We start from the raw sequence: 22,591 nt of genomic DNA on the forward strand, positions 1-22,591 counted from the left end.
TCCTGGATGAAAGCTGGAGGCATGTAGGTAGGACTAGTGGTCAGTAGGTTTCCGGTATAGGGTGGTGTTTATGTGACCATCGCTTATTAGCACCGTAGTGTCCAGGAAGTGGATCTCTTGTGTGGACTGGTCCAGGCTGAGGTTGATGGTGGGATGGAAATTGTTGAAATCATGGTGAAATTCCTCAAGGGCTTCTTTTCCATGGGTCCAGATGATGAAGATGTCATCAGTATAGCGCAAGTAGAGTAGGGGCGTTAGGGGACGAGAGCTGAGGAAGTGTTGTTCTAAGTCGGCCATAAAAATATTGGCATACTGTGGGGCCATGTGGGTACCCATAGCAGTGCCACTGATTTGAAGGTATACATTGTCCCCAAATATGAAATAGTTATGGGTGAGGACAAAGTCACAAAGTTCAGCCACCAGATTTGCCCTGACATTATCGGGGATAGTGTTCCTGATAGCTTGTAGTCCATCTTTGTGTGGAATGTTGGTGTAGAGGGCTTCTACATCCAGAGTGGCCCGGATGGTGTTTTCAAGAAGATTATCACTACAAAAGGTTTTCTCCCCCGCCTTCCACTCTTCTGCTGGTAATAGCTCATCTTAAGTGATCACTGTCTTTACAGTGTGCATGATAAACACCCATTTTTTCATGTTCTGTGTGTATATAAATCTCCTCACTGTATTTTCCACTGAATGCATCCAATGAAGTGAGCTGTAGCTCACGAAAGCTTATGCTCCAATAAATTGGTTAGTCTCTAAGGTGCCATAAGTCTTCCTTTTCTTTTTGCGAATACAGACTAACATGGCTGCTACTCTGAAACCTGTGGATTCTAACATCAGCTTAAACGATCTGTAAGTGCGAAAAATGGAGTTGATCATCTTTCTTCCAAGTTAATTATTTGTTGGCTGGATGAGCTGCAAGGGTTACAATTAATTAAAGACCATGGCATCTCTATCTTCCTTTCATCTGAGAGATTTTACTAAGGCTTTCTAATATGCCTTTAGCGCAACTATTTTTTTAAAATCAGCTAGGACTCTACAAGTCTGAAACGTTCTATAAAATAACATAATATGCTTCAAAAGGTCATATAATCAGAAAATGGCTTGCATATACATAGAATGTGATAATGTAATTAAAGACTCAAAAAATGCATACTCACAAAGGGACTGAATGAGTCCTGGTGATTCCTAACTTTTGATTGACTCACTTTGTAACCTTTTCACATAGTTTTTTTTAAATGGAATTTTCTTGGGGTTTTTAAAATAAGCAAATTGGAAAAACGGTTCCATTATGCGGAACAGTGTTGACCCTCACGTGGTTCATTAACGGATTAGGATCTTGAGATGCACAGCACAGACCTCTTCCACTTGAGTTGAGTAACTGCTAGCTATAGTAGGCTGCTAAGCCTTGTGTGGACCAGACACTAGAAAGGGACGAGACACACACTTTGTCAGTGGGCTTTGTAGGTATTTGCTAGGCAGAGGAGGAGTATTAAGACTTGGAAATTCTGGGTTCTATTCCAAAATATGAAGAGGCGTGTGAGCTCGTGGTTACCAACCTTACTGCCTTGTCACCCAGGTCCTGTCCAGTTTTCCCCACACCACTCTTATCCCCTGCTCTGCTGCTGGCCTCTTCTCTTCTGCTTCTGCTTCTGGCCATCTTTCCCTTTCACTAGCTCCTAGAATGGTTTCCTGCATTTCAGCTTCACTTTCTCTCTCACTTTTAGTTTTAGGGTCTTTTAATCAAAACTAGAATGTGATAAATTCAACTACAGGGATATCTCTTAGATCCCTTTCCATTCCCCTTCCAACTGACCTTAAAAATTACAAATACTGTATGTTGAAGGTAATCAGTCTACTTTCTTAATGCTGGAGAGACAAGGTGGATGAAGTAATACCTTTAATTGGATTTAAAGCTTGATAATTTTACCATCTTTCAGTTTTCCTAGTGGAGGTCAAATCTGTCTGTCTGAAGGGATTTTTAGATACAAAACGTGGATTCATGGTGTTTTAATTTATTATAAAACCAGTGTGAAAAAGGATGGAAATTAGTTTAATCTCTTACAATGGGCTCCTATAATTCTATTAGCATAAATCACTGTTTTAAACTTAAAAACGAGGAGTCCTTGTGGCACCTTAGAGACGAAGGAACAAATTTATTTGGGCATAAGCTAATTGAATTGGCCTCGTTAGCACTGACCCCCCCCCCCCTTGGTAAGGCAACTCCCATCTTTTCAAGTGCTGTATATTTGTACCTGCTTACTGTATTTTCCACTCCATGCCTCTGATGAAGTGGGTTATATCCCATGAAAGCTTATGCCCAAATAAATTTGTTAGTCTCTAAGGTGCCACAAGGACTCCTCATTGTTTTTACTGATACAGACTAACACGGCTACCCCTCTGAAACCTGTTTTAAACTTGATGGCCGCTGCAGTTGTAAAGGCATAATGCCAGTTTTAATTAAACACAGAGGTCAGTACATTTCCTGGTGGTCAAGGTTTTTCTGAATTTAAGATTTGAAGAGTTCTAAGTGATTAAAAAAAAAACTGAGTTCAAGAGCATATCAGAAAAATTCACAGATGAATGAGGAAGGTAGCCCAATCAGGACATGCCATAGCCTTCAACTGTAACTCTTTAATTTAAGTAGTCAGAATATCCTCTAGAGCTTAGGAGTCAAGTTATACATAACCAGAAAAGAGGTATTTATGTGTATGGTATGTCAAGTACATTATATGTGTTTCAAATCTTGTGGCCAGATATGCCTTGTCATGCCCTCTATTCTTTTCTAAAAAAGACTTATCAGAGGTTAGAAAAGACTGAATCAGATGCAACCTATTTTTCATGGGGTTTGCATGTGTATTGAATGCTTGTACTTTTAGAAGGTTTCATTTGTTACCCATTTCACTTGGCTGTCACCACTTCCCTTTTATACATATCATTCTGAATGTTTTAATAATAATGAATGTCTTTTTATTATAAAAGCTATGTAAGGTGGCATAAAATTGATTAATATAAATTGGTTTAATGTCTGGGTATGGTTTTTCTGGTTGGGTATTTTTCAACAAATACATGTTTGTGTGCAAGGTACTAAATGCTTCTAGGGATATTGTCAATTGTAATTTTTTGACACTATGTACAATTTTTGTTTGGATGGGTATTTGCTGTAGGCAATATCTCTGTAACTAAGAAATTTTTCCAGTTATAGAGACTTAAGCATTAAGCAGATTTAACTGGAGATATGCAGAAAAAGAAAAATGTCATCACTACTAACAGTATTTTTCAGGGTATAACTATGTATTTTAGTTTTACAAGTTCTGTTTAAACAATCTGTGAGAGTGCCATCTGGTGCCAACAACAAATTTATAGAAGAAAAAAATAAATGTAAATTTTACAATTACTATGGACTAGAAATTTCCTAACTACGTATTTCAGAAAATTGCAATTTAATTTCAAACCACATTAAAATTTGAACTTAATAACAATATTTTATACATGTAGTCTCAATGGCTTTATGCTATGGCCAGCATGAGTAACATGTCCGTGTTTGTGCATGCTGTTTCTCTTTGGATTCTTTTGGTCTGACCCAGGTGATGTGAGCTTTCCTGGTAAACAGAACTTCTTGAGTTGTAAGCACGACCATATGAATTAAAATTTACCTCCTGCAATTTTAGCAGATTTCTATGATTACATGTAAATATTCTTCTGTTCCATCTGTACGAGATAATAATTCAGTGTGTTGTAACTTGGCTTTAAATAAGATTAGACTACCACTGACCATCATGATTTTGCATATCCACTCCCTTTTCCTAGAGAAAAGGTACAGTGTTTATGTAATGTCTGGATTAGTGGACTGGTTTAGCCTTAAGCTTTTCCTACATTGATGATTTTTGGGTTCAACTGCTGATTTTTGAAAGGCAAAATGAAAAACTGCCATGATTCAGTAGTGGAGGTGATCCTATGCTATCATTTGCTATAATACTATACTCCCAAGTGGCAGGTTATGAATGTCAGTCTCTCTGCAATCTGCTTGGATTTTACTAATAGGCATTTTAAGTCTATACTCTTTTTTTTTCTTTTTGCCCATTTGATTTTAAGATTACAGGACTTGATGTCATGAAACAAAATCATAACTCTGTGCAAATTTTACTGGGGACTGTTGCCTGACACCGTCTCCTCAGGTATTCTGTGTTGGGCAAAGTCCTTTATGCTTAGCAGTAGGTTTCAGAGTTTGTGTTTCTCAGTCTTTGTAGCTCAAAATAGTGGAAAAAGTTCTAAGCTGTGCCTCCTGAATGGCCCTGCACAGCAGATGCAGGACAGGGTTGGAGGTAAAGATGGCCATCTTTCTTTTGCGTGGATTCTGTTGCAGGGGCCAAGACATCTCCCCGGCATAAATTAAAGCAACCCTGGGAGGGGCTCATAGCTTCCCCCTGGCTGCCTATGGGCTGCATTGGAACCCAGAATCACTGTGGCACTGAACACTCTGAGCATTCCCCCTTCCACTCCTGCCCGTGACATGTGCAGTATGTTGCGACCTGCAAAGAGGGGGCAGCATAGGTACACTTAGGCCATGTCTACGCTTATCGGAGATCGAAGCTGCTCTGATCAATGCAGCAGGGGTCGATTTAGTGGGTCTGGTGAAGATCTGCTAAATTGATGGCAGAGCGCTCTCCAGTTGACTCTGGTACTCCATCGGAACGAGAAGAGTAAGGTAAGTCGATGGAAGAGTATTTCCCTTTGATGCATCACAGTGTATTCACCGCAGTAAGTCGATCTAAGCTACGTTGACTCCTGTAACGTTATTCACATAGCTGGAGTAGCGTAACTTAGGTCGACTTACCATGGTAGTGTAGACAAGGCCTTACATTTGTCCAGTGCTGCTTCTGTGTCAGTGGAATTTTTCCCCTTAGCCCAGCCCATTGTGCCTTTTTTTTTTTTAAGGTCTTATACAACTCACCATATAGGGGTGAGATGAAGGGAAAGAATCAGCCCCAGCAAGTGAAATAATCCACTATATGTACATCATTTTAATTATCCAGCATTCTGGTCTGGGTGAGACATGAAGGATCATGAGCTTACAGTTTGACATAAGATGCTGTGAGGAAACTGGATTTTACAGAGCCTTTTCTTCAAGACAGCAGCAAATCTCTGCCTCTACACTTACATTTCTGTGTTCCCATGAATCCTGAATTAATACTCTGTGTTATTTCAGGGATTGGTGATCATGTTGTCACAGGGTTCTCGCATTCTAATCAGATCATCCATAATTGGTATTTGCATGTGGGAATGACCAGTATTCTGTGCCATATAGCAGATGCAGTTTTTCCCTAAACCATCAATGATAATTTCCGTCAATGTGAATTGCTAAGGATCTTAGCTGAATCCATTATTTCTGTCATTTTCTTGTCTGTCACAGGTAAACAGGACATGAATAAATGAACTTTTACTTCACATGTCTCCGCTTCCCCTCAGGACATGATGTGTTTGAGCTGTCAGCGGTTACTACACTCTTCCCTGACTTGGGTTTAAACACTGTTTTGTAATTCTTGCAGGTGCAATATCATTCATATTAGCTTTGGTGGTGTTGATTTTCCCTATGCTTGCCTCCAAAAGACATACAGCAGTGTGGCTTGGCTACCATATGCATAGTGATGAAGTAATTGAGTACTCTGATTATTTTGTTGCTGTAAGAGATCTTTTAGCAGTACAAATTTAACAAAGTAAACTAACATTTTTAATATTTTTTCTAGCTCATCAGGATTCTCTGATGGGTGAAAATCAGTAATTGAGGTCACTTTTGTAGAGTTCAACTTGACACCCTCAATTGAGAGAATGTGACCACAATTCAGGTTTCAGAGTAGCAGCCGTGTTAGTCTGTATCCGCAAAAAGAAAAGGAGTACTTGTGGCATCTTAGAGACTAACAAGTTTATTAGAGCATCAGTTACTCTGATGATGTATTTTTGGATTTAATTTTTGAGCTCCTTTTACCTAGATTTCTGGAGCATGGAACATAGGTTGGCATGTTCTTATGTTGTAGATCCAGACATCAGTGTGTCATTTACAATGGCTGTACAATGCCTTAAAGCCTGGCAAAAGATTTGTTTACTTTCTTTTCAAACACTTATTGGTGTGAATGAGTACCAAAGGATAAACATGTGAATCTCTGTGGTATTAAACATGGCTAGCAGTGAACTTTGTGAACTTTTTTCAGAGTAACAGCCGTGTTAGTCTGTATTCGCAAAAAGAAAAGGAGTACTTGTGGCACCTTAGAGACTAACCAATTTATTTGAGCATGAGCTTTCGTGAGCTACAGTTCACTTCATCGCAGTGAGCTGTAGCTCACGAAAGCTCATGCTCAAATAAATTGGTTAGTCTCTAAGGTGCCACAAGTACTCCTTTTCTTTTTGTGAACTTTCTTTGTCTAATTTGATCTGCCCGTTTTCAGTCTGGCAACCTGTCCACTGAAAACTTGGTCATCAGCCGATTTGCTTGCTAAATTATCAACTAGTCTATTGTTACTGTAGCAGTCATGAGCAATCTATTATATTGGATAATTATGAGGTTATTATCCTGAATGTGCTTAAAACACATAATAGGTGCCTGTTAATGGAACAACAGTTTTTATAAATTGTAAAAATTAATAAATTAATATGAATAAATGTAAGAATCAGCTAATGCTTTCTCAATTGTCTTGTTCAAATCTTGTAGATCAAAGCATAGTTTACTCCTGGGGGAATTATGCATCACTGCGCATGCACAGAATTCATGTCCCCTGCAGTTTTCTTTGCTTCCCCGCAGGAAAATTACTTCTGATGGGGAAGCAAAGGGAAACCTCAAGAGTGGTCACACGCCCCTCCCCGGCAGCTCAGGCAGGTTGTTTTGGGCACCCGGAACAGCCAGTAGAGACATAAATCACTGCAGGGGGACTGCACGGTCGTGCGTGTGAGAGAGAAAGACATTCTATCCCTCTCTCATGTAGTTGCGGCAGGCTCTGAATGGAGGGGTAGGGCTTTGGGGTGTTTCTGAATAGATAGGCGTGGGGCAAGCTCTGTCCCTTCAGGCAGAGCAGAATGTAGTAGCCTGCCTCCTTAGTGAATTGTTCTTAGTGAATTGTTACCATTGTCTTTGTGAATCCCCCAGGAGTATAAAACAGGTGTAAAAGTTTTAAGGCTCCTTTACATTGCCAGAGTGGTGTAAAGGAGCCTTATTGTAAGGACAGTCTGACTTATAAATGCTTATGGTGCTTTAGTGATTAGAACTGGTCTAACTTTTTGAATTGAAAACGTTTCCTATCAAAATATGCTCCATGAACTGTTTGCTACTGACCTTTCTGGAGATGGTCAGTGGCCAATATAAATTGTCAGTTTGATTTACCAGCCTTCAATTGCTCTTCAGTTGCCTATTATGTAACACTGAGCATATGGCTGGATATATTTGTTGACTAATAACTAGAAATAAAGGGTCAAACCTAGCTACATTACTATTAGACAAAGGAGGTTTGGGTATTTCCTCTAATGCTCTCCACTCCCATTCTCCATCCATTGCATTATGGTTTAAATGAATTACCAAAATAATTGAAACCAGCGTGATTATACTGTGTTATTTTGACAAATGCAGAATTTTGCAGAATTTTAAAATATTGTGCATAAAATTTTGGCACAGAATTCCTCCAGGAATAATAGGTGCACTGTTTTGTTAGCAAGAACTTTGTGTCTATGAAACTTGTTTCAACATTGGACAAGGTTTTTTGCACCAATTGGATGTTAGAATTATTTCAAGTTTTGTATTGGGTTAGTGAATGGTAATTACATGATATTATTTTTGGTTCTCTGGCTGAGTCTCATCCCCTGTGCTCAGAAATGTTAGAACAAAGTTACGTGACTCAGTTTCTCTAGAAGCATAGATTGCATTTAGTATGTTTTCTACTCTCCCTGTGTCCTATTAACTACGAATACAAATAAATCAACCTTCATCAACTGAGTCTGTCAGATTCTGGCAGGCAGTGGTTTAGTACATTTTATGTTCTTATCATTGTCCCAGTTTGTAGAAATTGTACTATTATTGGATATTTCTCCCCATACTATATTTGACTGTTGCTTTATTAGAAAATCAATAGGTCTGTATTTCTGGCAGAAGCTTGCACTGCCTTAAGCTAGTAATCTACCTTCTGGAATTCTGCAAGTTTTATTATTTTCAGGGAACTAATTCAGTTTTTTGTCTGAGCCTCACATTATAAAGAACAAGGACCCTTCCATGAGAGAGACCTGTTAATGGAACCTGGGCACCTGGGTGCTGACCTTAGGGACAAGTATTAATTGATGATATGGAAATATAGCCACACTCCTGTGATCTCCGGCCACATTTCATCTCTAAGCAAGTAGGTATGTTGTTTGTCCCTGTGCCTAATTGGTAAAGTAATCCCAAAATGTTTTACCTTAAACTTTTCTACTCCACCATACCATAGTGAGCCATATCCACAGACTTCTGCCCCTTCTTCTCTGATCCTTCACCTTCAACCACAATATGAAATTTGTTTCTGTAAAGGGTTTGCAAATATTTTTAATTGTTTCTCCTCTTACACTCTCTCCCTGTTGGTTAACAATCTCCAAAAGAACATTTTAAAAGATAATTGATACCTTATTTCTCCTTGAAGTGAAAATGAAATGTTGAAGCCCTTTCAAATGCATTCCTTCCTCTCTGTTAGCCAGTGTTTGCATAATTTCTGTTAAAATAACAAAAAATGAGTCAAATATCAATGACTTTGAAAAGATGTGGTCAGTTCCTGTGAGAAATTTCATAAAAATATTGTGGACCAAAGTGGAAGAATCTGACACTGACTCCTCCTGTGGTTTTGGGCAAGTCACTTAATCTCTCCCTGCCTCAGTTTCCTGTGTTGTGAAATTAGGATAATACTTCCCATCATAGAAACACAGAATCAGAGGTTTAGAAGGGACCACAAGGTGTCATCTAGTGTCTAACCCCTGCCAGGACGCAGGATTTGTTGTATATAAACCACCCAAGACAGATGGCTATAATCACAGAGATGTTTTGAGGATTAATTAATTAACATTTGTGAGATGCTTTGAAGTTTAATATTGCTACATGAGTGCAAACTATTTTTATCTGAGCTGTCTCCTTCCCTGTGGCCACTACCTAATACCATCTTGTGAATTTGTAATCCCCCCAAAGTTATTTGATAGAGTTTTAAATTGTGGCAGTCTTGTATTTTATGTGTGAGTTATCTATCTGTGTCATCCCAATATAGCAGTGACCCAGCATTGGCACTAATTTGATTCTTAATTTTTTTTTATTATTCTTTTTGTAAGGGAGCTATCATGTGAAATAAATAACTAAATCTTCTATTGCAGGTTAATCTCTTGTATCAAGGTAAATTGCAATCTAATGGATTGAGTACTGGGTTGGGCGTGAAGGGACCTAACGTCTGTTCTCATTTCTGTGGCTTTTCCCCTGTCTGATGTTGGAAGTCATTTATTATTTATTATTATTTGTATTACCATAGTGCTTATGAGCCCTAGTTGGCACAGTACAAACAGAACAAAAAGTACAGTCCCTGCCCCCAAGGAGTTTACAATCTAATTGTAGGACAAGAGACAGCAGATGGAGAGAGACAGGTTGGGGAGTACAAATAAACAATGGGACAGCACTGGTGAGCATGACAGGCAGTGGTCTGTGCATACGCCAGCCTAATGATTGTCAAGTTTTTTGTAGGCATCACAGCACAGGAGAATTTTGAGACTGGATTTAGAGGAGGACCATGAGGCAGCTTTACTAATGTTTATGAGGAGAGCCTCCCAAGAATGTGAGGCAGCATCGGAGAAAGCTCAAAGGTGCTTGTTTGAAAAATTAGCTTCTGCCTGCCTTAGTTTCCTCATCTGTTAGAGTGTGTCTGTGTGTGTTTTGGGGATAACACATTTGTAAAATGCTTTCAGATTCATGAATAAAAAGTGGTATATACATGTTAATAATAAAATTGTTCACTCTAGATCCTCCATTCTTCATCTCATTCTATCTTATTCCTCCACAAAAAAACAAAGCATCCCAATAAGCCTTATTTTATAAATAAAGCATGTAATTATGTTTGGGAAAAAAATTGTGTATGCACATACATAAACCACTTAAACAAACACACATGTGCACACAAAACACTTGTATATGTAACATGTACCAATGGTATTTTTTCTTGAAGGATTGGGGCCTAGACTATGATCTCTTTGGATAAGGTACATTTTCTTACTATGTACAATGCCAAGAACAAAGAGGCTCTGATCTCAGTTGGGACTTTTAGGGGCAGCCATAATAGAAGTAATAAATAATCACAAATATACCTAAGTGGGGGACAAATGACTTTTTTTGTAATGTTTATTCTCCCTGCATTCATTCATTTGCCACTGTTTGCTTTTTCATTCATTGTGTCTTGTCGGAATTATAAACTTTTAGGGACCGAGAACTTATTCTTTTGATCTGAACGCTAAGCCACCTACATGCATACTTTTGAGTATTGTAAATGATCATAAACAATAATATTGTCTTATCCAGGATTTCCTCTATTCAGCCCAAGTCAAATTAAATTTGGGGGTAAGTCCATAAGATATGAATACTATTTTTCACAGCGATAGCAGGAGTCAGATTTTTATCTTTTGAGATGTAATGTGGTCCTGTACATACATCTGCATGTAAAATGAATTGATACCTTTATCCGAGCCACATTAGAACTTTTTAAAAAAAAAATTCAGAATTCTACTTAATTTCTTTTCCTAATAGGACTTTAATTGTTGAAATATATCCCTAAGACAAGTTAATTACGGTAAGTTACTAATGAGTATATTTTAGGCAATAGATGAGAAGAAGAACAAGTCTAGCGGAAGAGAAACAATATGGGACTTTTTAAAAGGTGGCAGGCACTAAGTGTGGCAGTTACTGAGCTGACAATATTTAGATTAATTTGCAAGTTAACTTTCTCCTGCAATTTTCAAAAAAACAGCAAAAGAACCTAATTGATTCTCTGGTTACAGCTTGAGTGACCTTTCTTTTCTAAAGAAGAATTCGTATGATAAATGGGTGGAGTTAGTTTTGTTTATAATTTGCTGCTGTCCTGTATGCCAAATTTCTATTTTTTCCTTCACTAATTAGAGTGGCTGCATATTGCAAACAGTGGTGGGTTCTCCCCTAGGCAGATGGCTTGCTCTATAGGGAACTTTAGCATAGAGAACATGCTAAAGTACCAAATAACTGTTCAGTCACCTGATTCAGATTATTACTAATACTGCACGTGTGTGTGTGTGTCTATGTGTGTGTATATAGATATCATATATATATATATATATATATATATATATATATATACAAAATATGAAAAACTGTTTACAATTTTATTTTTTAAATGCTAGTAATTAAGACCAGCAAAGTGAGAAAGAATAGTGTTAATATGCCATAGAATTATTTGCATGGTAGGATTTATTCTGTTCGAAATCCCCATTTTCCGTTTGAGTCTAGCCTTCTTAATGTACTTTGATTTAAGAAATTTCAGTTTATATTAAGCTGCTTAATATGAAATCTTGTCTCTAAGTCAAGATTCTTGCATGAACATTTTAAGAATTGGTATTCTGAGCAGGCCATGGGTTAATGAAAAGTGAAAGTAGAGCACAGACATGCTGCTGAGGAAGCATTAAGTTGCTCTCTGCAGCTGAAGTGTTTTACGTAGGCACCTGTGGGTTTCATTGCGTTCAATATACAGACTGCAGTATGAGGCAGGCACTGACTCTGCTGACTCCAGTACACTCCTTCACTGCTGTTCTGCCTGTTTCTTGCTGTCCAGAAGACAGACAAAATGGTGCAGTGTGTTCTGGGTTTAGAAAAAAATAATCTGCAACATGATCCAGAGGTGGGTTTGTAACATTGAGTGGGAGAGGAGATTGTTAGAAGATTAAGGGAGTGGATAGAAATCAGGATGTATTATGTTTTCCTGTCTGTTTCAGAATGCATTTTTGGGCATTTGTATAGTGATATGTAATAGTATATGGATACACACGGATTGTGTGTTGAGATTTTAAAATATATGTGTGTGTGTCCATGTGCCTCCATGTGTATGTTAAAATATTTATAGCATTTTTAAAGAAACATTTATTTTCATTTTAATACTATGGATGTGTCATCTGAATAATTTGTTTTTAAGCAAATATATGCGTTTTCTTTTTTTAATTGTCACAACTTCTGCCAGTTTCTCTCTCTCTTTTTGTTATTGTTTTATTATATTATAGAGCATTAGTAGAGGATTCTGAGCTGACTTAGAAAATCAGGGGAATGAACACTAGAGTTGACACTTCATCTTTTATTGATGACTGTAAAACACTGTTAAGTTCACATTGCAAATAACTAGACTTTAAATTATTACCTTTTTTAAAAAGTCAAATGTTTGTAAAATCAGCCATATTGCACACAGTGAGGGAGAGGATAAGGAATTGGGACAAGAGTCATTAAGAAACCAAGGACACAAATGCGAATGTTTAAAAAAACCTGTCTCTTACTTTATGATCTTCATTTATATCTTTCTTATTTTTAAGCCTGTATAAAAGCGTAGACAGTTAAGTCCATCAGAATAATGTTCATGTGAAAAACATAATGTCAACAAAAATTGTAGTTTCAATACAGTCTGATCAGAATAGATCTAATTATACATTATAATCTCATCATTGTTACGTGGCTGGCGATTTATAACTTTTCAGTTTTTAAAAATATACCTAGATTTCTATTTAGCTTTTGATGTCTGAAATACCTGTGTTAACATACTGCTGATTCTCAAGCTTTGTTCATGGGATTTTAGAGTGTAGAGAAGGGGCTGGATTCACCAGCCACAGCTGGGTGTGCACTTGACAGTTTGGGCTGAAATGTGTTAATAGTGTTGTTCCCCCTCCCTTTCCCCTCAAAAAAATCATTCACAGAGCAACATTTTCAGCAGTGATGCATTGTCATGGGGCAGAGCGGGGGGAGAAGAGAGGGCAAGAGGGCATGTTAGTGTTTAAAATTAGGGAGCCCCTTGTCTTCAAATTAAGGGAGAATACCATGCATATAAACACTGCAACAAATAGCTAATCATGTAAATGAAGTACACAGCCACTTGTGCTGTTATTGCTGTTATTGCTTAGCTCTTTGGGCATGTGTGTGCTTGCATGTTTTTCGAAATTCAGTTATGATATGACTTTGTAATGAAAATCCTGTTTTTGTTGGGAGAGAAAATAGTATCTAACCAGGCAGCGGAAATACTGTATTTTAAGGGATACCTTGATATTTATTTATTTTAAGGGTTAAGCATGGACATTTTAACATTTTACTTCAGTTTTTCTGTTTGTTTCATTTGTTTGTTAATGCACTCTTCTGTTTTGTGCTTTTATTGTACGTGTACAATCTCCACCCCCTCTTTATGATATCAGAAGAACGAAAGTCACGGCACAAGGAACATCAATCTTGATGTAATAGTACTGTGTATTTCATACTTTGTATGTTTTGTAACATTTTCTGGGAAGGAGGAACATCCATTTTCCTCTTATGACTAAATCGCCCGTATTGTTCTTCACAGATGTCACTCTCTCATAACTGACATGAAATTCAGAACAATGTATGAGACCTATAGATGCCAAAAAGAGTAACAGTATGCTTCAGTATGTACTCTAGTAGTTATAAGGGATCTACTATACCATATTCTTCTACCTCTTCATGTCTCTAGAATGTTACATAACTCTGACGTAGCTTTGCAGAGGAAACAAAGGAATCTGATTGGCTTTTTTACAAGGTACAGCACTCATGAGAACCATTCAACCTATGTGCTTCCACATCCGTGTGGAGAAATTATAAGAGCAGAAACATTCTGAAGTGAATATTTTAATTATATGAATGGTGGCTGTTAGATATTTCCTTTGGATTGTTAGATCTTCCAGCCAATGGTTATTCTGTAATCAATAAGTGATCTGTAAATTTGCTTGTTAATGCTTAACTGTAACATACCACAACATTCTAACCGGTGCTTACTTTGTGCCAGGGCTGAGCCCCGGCATCTCTAGGCTTGGCAGTTCATAGCCCAGGCGCACCTCTGGGCTTGCTGCGTCAGCTATGAATTTAAAAATAAGTGCTTGAGCCCCGGCACCTCTTTCATTACAAATTAAGCACTGATTCTAACGTACTGTACAGTAGCTGATTATACTAGATAAATGATTTCCCCTTATAGGTATGTTTAAAACAAAGGTAAAGGTTTTAAAATCTCCCTTAAGAGGAAAAGTTTACATTTTGTCTAAGGAGAATAAAGAGAATCACAGCTTCTTCAGATTTTGGAAATATGACATGGTGAAGAGTTTTATATTGAGGACAGAAGATTACTTGAAAAAAGCATTGGCCACCAGCCTCAAAAGTATCTCAATTTAGCTGTAGAAATGTGTCAAGTTGGTCTTCAGGGACACTTTCCATGAGAAAACGTAATTGGCATTCAAACAGCAGGGTGTTGCAGTCAAAACAGGTGGAGAATTGTTTTCTGTCTGATGCTTATTAGGGACACCCTTGAGAAAGGAGAATAATGCATCCTAGTCTTTACATATTTATTATTCATGGGTAGCTGCTCTAGTGAAATACAGTTATAATTACTTAACCAAATGTATGCCTTCTTCCCTTTAATTTAAAATATTTAAAAGGTTAGCTATACTCTGAAACTATGTAGTGAGAGCATTCTTCTGTTTGAAACCACAGTAGTTCAATCTTTGTTTTATTGCAGTTGAGAGGCTACAGTGAATATGTGAAAATGTTGTAGGTATATTAGTAGTGAAGATTTAAAAAGGAAAGATAAGAAATCTTGCTGAGTCAAGGCTGGTAGAGCAGAACCAGAAAAAAAATGGAAAAATCAGGTAGCCGCAGCATATGTACAGATGTATTCCCCATGATAAAAATCAGCCATTACTGGTACAGTCTGCTTCTGAGCTGATTTTTGTAAATTATCTGATATGCTAATAGAGAGGCAGGGAGGAGACGGCTGGTTGCTAGTGTTACGTGCTGAAAACAAAATGGCTGGTTGATATTAGTGCTGCAAATTGCAGATGAGGAGCTGGCTGCAATTAAGATTTTTTTTAATTGAAAGGGAATTAAACTAAATACAATTATTTGACTAGCTGTTGGGCCAGATGTTATTGAGATGGCAGAAAAGAAAACAATTTTTATTAAAGAAAATTTACAAACAAATATTCAATTGCTCTTTAAAAACAAAGTTTTTTTTATTAAGAATTAAATGCTAGATACATTTTCAGCTATGCAGCTAGAGACTGCTATTAGTTTCTTTGAAGGAATTTTGTTAAGAATAGTTGACCCAGACTTTAGCAGTACTGCTCTCTTTGCAAATGTACAGCATGCTGTATGTAATTCTTTAAATAAAATACTTCAGTGCTTTTTTTTTTTTTTAAGTTAACACACGTAAGAGCCCTTTCAATCAAAAAGTGTTGTTGTATGTGTTGCAAGAAAAGCTGTTTAGATCAGGAAATAGATTTCAGTTTCAAGCTTCCCAATGATTTTATTCATGAAGGAGGAAGGGAGGACTCTATGAAATAGATAGTGTATTTTTAAAGTTATAGGTCAGATTGTGAATATGGGTTTGCACACATTGGTTTGTCTTCCCCCTGGACAGTGCTCCAATGAGGGGAAAGTTTCTGTGCCATTTGGAATATCTGTTTTCACTTTGGAGAATTGACCTGTCTGCCCTTGTGAACCGGATAATAAAAATGTTTTGCAGTATTGGGAGGACAAGTTGGCTCGGTAGATTAGTTACTGGATGTGAATCCTTTCGTGTTTAGGTACCATTATGAGTCTAACCAAGTTTGACTGTGACCAAAAATGATTTCCATCTGATAGCTATTTAATGGCCTGCTGTATTGGAATTGAATTGATAATCTTTGTCTGGATTCTAATGGAGAATTTCAGCCTCACAAAAATACCACTGCAGTTGGTACTAACTGGCCCCTTTCTTGGCAGTCTCAGTAGAGAAGCCAATATTAAATGGTCAAGAGATTGAACCTCTGTCTTATTGGTAGAAGTGTTCCTTCTATGTCAAGTTAAGGAAGGTTGTGAGGTAGTAGCACTGCAAATTGCCAGTGGTATATAGTGGCTGTTCTATGAATACGTAAAAGATGTTGGTCTTGATGTCTATTACTCTTGTGTATTCACAAATGTTAAATTCACTACAAAAGGATTTAAGTGCTACGGTATTTGCACATCTTACATTTTCTTGTCCCCCTTCAATTTCAAGAAAAATAAGTATAGTGTTCCCTAATAAAAAACAAGATAGGCAGAGAATCATAAATGAGTTTGCAAAAGGTCTGATATCCCACTCTTAAATCTTTACCAGCCATGGAATTGTAACTTTAAGGCTGACATGGTCATCTGTTTCATTGCTTTCAGGACATAAACTGAGGTGAAATATTTTCATTTAAATTTATTTTGTCAAGCTATAGCATCTTTGATGTTATAAAGTAGGTGGCGGTCTGTTCAGGTAAATGTTACACCATTTCATAGCATGAGTTCTACTGCACATAATGTGACATGTTTGGGTGATGCTACAGACATTAGTCCTGTTTATTTGGCAGAAAACATATTTACATCAAAATTGTGTATGCACATATACAAATTCCTCATTTGTAAATATTAATTTAATTAGGATAAAATAAGGGGCATGTGTGTTAAACAAGAGGCAGAGCTTGAGCCAAGACTTCTGAAAGTGGGCCCGTTAGTTTTAACGGAGCAACAAGATGTACCAATTGAGCCAAATCACTGCCTATCGTAGGCTGTACACTGAGCGTGCCAAAGCTCTAACCCTGCAAAACAGTATTCATGAGAGTAATCCTTACTGACATTATCAGTTCCTCTGACCTCAGTGCGACTATTTGCATGAGTAAGGATTACTTGCATGAGCAAGGTTTGAGGAACCTGGTATTTAAAAGGAAGGAGGATAAAGTCAGTTGTCTTGTGTTTTACTTCACGAAGCTGGGGGCCTGATTTCATCATAGTTATTCCACTGTCAACAATGGGGTATGGTAAATTTGTTGATGCTCAAGGATTCAGTGGACTTAATTTCAATTCGTTTATGAGAGTTGTGGTATTGTTTGGGGAAATAAAAGTTACAGATCATATTTTTTTAGACAGAGTACTACTAGAACAGTAATTATGACCTTAGAGTCACTTAAACCTGTGATGAAGTGAGCTGTAGCTCACGAAAGCTCATGCTCAAATAAATTGGTTAGTCTCTAAGGTGCCACAAGTACTCCTTTTCTTTAAACCTGTTGATTTCCTTATTTGCACTGATCAAAAATCATTGTTCCTTGTTGGTAAATGCAACATTCCTCAAACTTTATTTAAATATTAACTAGACATTTTTAACTTGAAACACACTATGAAAACTTCTAACATCTAGATTAACAATCTAAAGGATACTGATTTATGGTTTAAAAATTCATTAATATTTATGAAGTTGTTACTTTAGATTAACTTTGTTTCCATATGATGACATATATTCATCCAGGCTCTTGGTAGATGCCTTTTACAGTCAAATAATAAGTTTAATTATAAAAGGTTATTTTATCAGAGAGTTATTGCTAAAATAGGGTGCCTCTTGATCCAAGTGCTGTTAGGTCAGATAAGTAGATTCTAAGGTTATAATGATCTCACATGCTGTGTAAGAGTAAATCAAGCATAAATCATCTTTAAAATAATTGCAGGGTAAAACCAAGCAAGAGATCTTGCAAGTTTATTGCTGCTTTGGTTATGATGCAGGTGGTTATGCAATAATTGATCAGAAAATATCAGGACAGGGGACTTGAACAGTAGGCACCCTGCATTTTCAAATTGTACTTGATATTATTCTGAAAGAATTTATTGATGGGAAGATTTACATCTGTCAATGCTTTCTGCATTAAAGACCAAATATATATAATCTTACTGCAGAGATGCAAAGATTAGCTCAGATTAACACAGAAAGCTGTGGAACCATTTCAAAAATAATGAGATCAGTTTGGTCTTGAAGCTTGATAACAGTACTCTGTTTAGTGGCTTCTCTAATACTTACTTAGTGTGTGATATGATGGTGACAGCATGTAGTACTATCTCTATGAAATGAAAAAAATTAGTTGGACAATGTCAATATAATGTATTAAAATGTCATTAAATAGTTAACTTTTTATGTGAGCAATGTTATCACTTTTTTTCTTTGATGCAGATAAATTACAGGTTGACCCTCTATGAATTACACCTTCCTAATGCAGGTTTTACTGCTGAGAATTGCGCTGTAGTTCCTCCCCCCTTTTCAGATGGGTTTGGGATGTGCCACATCCCCAAAAGCATCGACAAAGCAGTGTCCTCTGATACTGTGCACATTTGTTCACGTGAACCAACACTTGGTGCAACCATATTTTATATAAAGGATTGTCCCGCCGCCACCTTCACTTCCATTTCTGCTACCAAAGGTTGCATTTTGCTGAACCATCACTTGTGCATTTATTACTCTTTTCTGTTTTTATAGTTTGTAGATTATATGTGGTTTCAGGGGACAAATAAGTAATTTAATATCAATAGTTAATTTTTAGAATAGGTAGGTCTGTGCCATTGAATGATTCGATGCTAGTTGTAGTCTGTGCCACTGCCTGATTCCAAGCTGTTCCTTGTCCATTCCATTCTCTGTTATAAAGCCAATTTTCCTCATTGTAGTCCTGCATTTAAAAAAAAAATCAAGATTCAAATAATGTGCGCTTTGTAGCAATAAAATGTCCCCAGTGGATGAACGCACCAGAAGCTTTAAGTAGTTAGGAGAAGGGTGCCTGTTGTATCACATGGACTAGAGTATTGGAAGAAGGGGTGATTGTGTTTTGGATTCTACTGATCTAATCATAGATGTTAGTGGAAATGTATGTTTCCTTGGATCCCATACATTGCCTCGATTCCAGTTTGGGAAACAGTGACCAGTGCTTTACTCTTTAGGGTAAAGTGATCTTTACCCTGAGTTCTTTCTTAGTATCTTAAGGTTCTAGGAGAGTAGGATTACCTCTAAACTGTCCTGTCTCCAGTCCACAAACTCAGATTTAAGAGTATCCAGAGTCAGCCTTTGTGCCATTTGTACTGGAATCAGAGGTCATCTGGTTGGCTTTTAAATCCATGTCTCCCTTCAAGGCTTCTGGGGCTCATGGCCTCCTGCATATATGTATTGCATTTAACATATCTGCAGTCTTGGTAAATAGCAATTAAAATACATACATGATTATGCATCACTAAGTTCAAGAATCCCTCTTCTGATGGATTGTATTTTCCAGTGTCCTCCAGGGAGTCATATTTTCCAGTCTCTGTCTGCAGTGGTAGGAATGGATGTTGAACACCAGACCTGGGCAGCACCTCTGGATAATCTTGAGAGTCATGTTATGTTATGGTAGCTCCAGATATCATTGCTTTCTGGTCTGTTACCAGACTGATGGCACTAAGAATTGTGCTCAAAAGAATGTGAAGGTAATGGAGAAAATACAATTGGAAAAGTCAAGTATAAGTGATTGATTATCTTCCTTTCTTATCATTTCACTTAGTTGTGGGAGAAGCAACTAAACTATCCAGCATAGTTGTAAGGCAGTGTTATCAGTTTATCATGAGTACAAAGAGTGCTTAGGGATGGCAGGGTAAGGAATGTGAACAAACTGCACATTTTCAGAATAGAAATGTTGCACATAGCTATTATAACTTTTTCTTTTAGGATGTGGGGGGAAAGGAAAGGGAAGGATCACTCAAAATATTCCTATTATAAAAGTGCTTTAGTGGTCCATAAAATACTGCTTTTTCGTTGTCTCAATTGGTGTTTAATGACCTAAATATCTGCATTGCTAAACTGGGTTATTTAAAATGTGTTGATTTGTATAGTTTTCTCAAGAGCATCTGCAAGATGAGCAGTGACTCAGCATGTGTACACAACAGAGCTGTTATATGATCAGAATATGCTACTGCAGTGAATATAGTTTATTTTATGTCATGCGCTGCCATTGTCCATTTTGCCTTGATATGTTTATTTCCTTTTTTTAAAAGTTGATTGTGAATAGTGTGTTTGGAACTGTACAGACACAAGAAAAGGCATTGTCCATGCCACCAAACAACTCGACATTACATTACAGTTCAGTTTTAAGGTTGTTTGAGTTCTGCCATGTCTTGCAGTTAAAGTGCGATTTGAGGAAGGATTAGCAGGAGGAAAGGGAGGTCATTTGATGGACAGGGAACAAGAGGCTGTTCCAGGTGTAAGGAAAAGCATGGAAGATGGTGTGAAGATTGCTGGGAGAAGGATGTAAAGTGGCTGGTTGGGAAGGAGGTGCATACTGTAGGGAGTGGGAGGGATAGTAGGAGGAAATAAGCACAGAGATCCAAGCAGAAGTACAGTTTTATGCATGGCTTTAAGATTCTTCTTTAGATTAATAAGAAAGCAGTGAAATAATGAAAAAACTTTTCCCAGGCACTCAGAGATCTATGTGTATTTTATCAACCCTCCAGCCCAGCATTTTCTGCATCAGTTCAAATGTAATTTTTTTCTAAAGCTTGAAAAGTGGTAAAACAGCTCTCTTCCCTCTAAACTTGAAGTGCTTCTACAATTTTAATACATTTAAAAATCATAGACTCATAGGACTGGAGGGAACCTTGAGAGGTCATTCAGTCCAGTCCCCTGCACTCAAGGCAGGGCTAAGTATTATCTAGTCCATCCCTGACAGGTGTTTTCTAACCTGCTCTTAAAAATCTCCACTGATGGAGATTCCATAATCTCCGTAGGCAATTTATTCTAGTGCTTAACCACCCTGACAGGACGTTTTTCCTAATGTCCAACCTAAACCTCCCTTGCTGCAATTTAAACCCATTGCTACTTGCCCTAGTCTCAGAGATTAAGGAGAATAATTTTTCTCCATCGTCCTTGTAACAACCTTTTATGTACTTGAAAACTGTTATCATGTCCCCTCTCAGTCTTCTCTTCTCCAGACTAAACAAACCCAATTTTTTCAATCTTCCCTAATAGGTCATGTTTTCTAGACCTTTAATCATTTTTGATCACTCTTCTCTGGACTTTCTCCAATGTGTCCACATTTTTACTGAAATGTAGCGCCCAGAACTATACATGATACTCCAGTTGTGGCCTAATCAGCATGGAGTAGAGTGGAAGAATTACTACTTCTTCGAGAGATGTCCCTGTGGATGCTCCGCTCCAGGTGTTGGTGCGCCCCTGCGCCTTCACTTGGGGAGTTTTACAGCAGTGCCCGTATGGATCACGCACACATGGTGCCTGCCTCATGCGATGTTGACTGTTGAAGTGTCGTGTGTGTGACCCGGACCCCTCAGTTACTTCTCAACTGTCCCTGGCCTGAGACGGAGCTCCGTAGTCCCGTTCATACCTAGTTTTTCAGTCAGATTAGTTAACAGTTATTTAGCGTTAGCAAGTTTAGACAGTTACATATTTTTTCAGTACCTAAGTTTCATTGCTTAAATTTTTTTTTTCTCTTTCAACCCATAATTAGATACGAGCCCTCTTATGCTGGGCTCACCGGGTTTCAAACGGTGCATCTCATGTAGAGAGGCGATGCTGGTGTCAGAGGGACACTCACAATGTGTCCGCTGTCTGGGTGAATCCCATGTCCCCGAAAATGTGCCCATTTCAGCAAACAAAAAACGAGGGCATGAAGAGACAGGGCCCTGAGGCTCAAACTCATTCTCATGGAGAAGTCCCTAAGATGGGCCTCCAACTTGGAACAACAGCCCTGTGGGTGACCGGATCCTTCGCCACCTAGGTCATCAAAATCGACAGGACCACCAAAAAAACTGACCTTCTACATCGTCTCAGAGAGCGCAGACCAATAAAAAACGGTCACCAATGAGATCGCTCTCAGCACTTATGATACCATGGGCACTTCCAGCAGCGTCCACAAGTTGGCTGCTGCTGGCACCCACTGCCCCGGTACTGAGGCGAACAGCTCCAAGTTGCTGGCCTCTACCACGGCACTGCCGGCACCTCTGAAGGAGACGGCGCTGGTGATTGCTCCTGCCTCGGCACCACTTCTAAAGGCACTAGTTCTAAACCACTGCCTCAGCACCACTCTGGAACTACAGTGCCAACACCAATGACATCAGCACCTACGCAGCCCTCTGCATTGATGGCGCAGGTAACACTGCTTCTCATGGCACCCACACCATCAGTGCCGCGTTTTTTCCTGCACTATAGGGATCTATTTGTCTCATCCACTCCACAGTCTCCTCTCTTTGGTACCGATGTTTCCCCAAGACCATCAGCTCCACATCCGCATCTATTTCCAATTCCATCGCGATTCTCCAGTGATGAGGCCGATAAGGTTGAAGGGGTATTCTCCCTTCACCACTCTTTCCCCGTCAGAACACCCATGACCGCTGCACCACCCAGGTCCCGATCATCCTATGACCGTAACATCCCTCCCTGATATGGACACCCATGGCTGGGACATCCAATGCCCTACCCAGGCCAGTGGCCTTATTGGAGCCCTTGGGGGTCATGTAGAAGATATCACAGCAGACGCC

General features: G+C 38.3%; 1 protein-coding gene across 10 annotated transcripts in view; it reads left to right on the forward strand.

Moving 5' to 3' along the window:
• Window positions 1-22,591, forward strand: part of TANC2 (tetratricopeptide repeat, ankyrin repeat and coiled-coil containing 2) — a 713,825-nt gene that overhangs the window by 258,167 nt on the left and 433,067 nt on the right. The window contains exon 1 of one of the 10 annotated variants that reach the window (XM_048830457.2): window positions 11,780-11,900. The exons of the other annotated variants lie outside the window; for them this stretch is intronic. The gene's annotated coding sequence lies outside the window, so the exon portion shown is untranslated. Of the gene's footprint in view, window positions 1-11,779; window positions 11,901-22,591 lie in introns of those variants that run through there. 10 annotated transcript variants of the gene reach the window in all.

Source organism: Caretta caretta, chromosome 27 (assembly GCF_965140235.1).
Source record: "Caretta caretta isolate rCarCar2 chromosome 27, rCarCar1.hap1, whole genome shotgun sequence".
NCBI classification, from domain to species: domain Eukaryota; kingdom Metazoa; phylum Chordata; order Testudines; family Cheloniidae; genus Caretta; species Caretta caretta.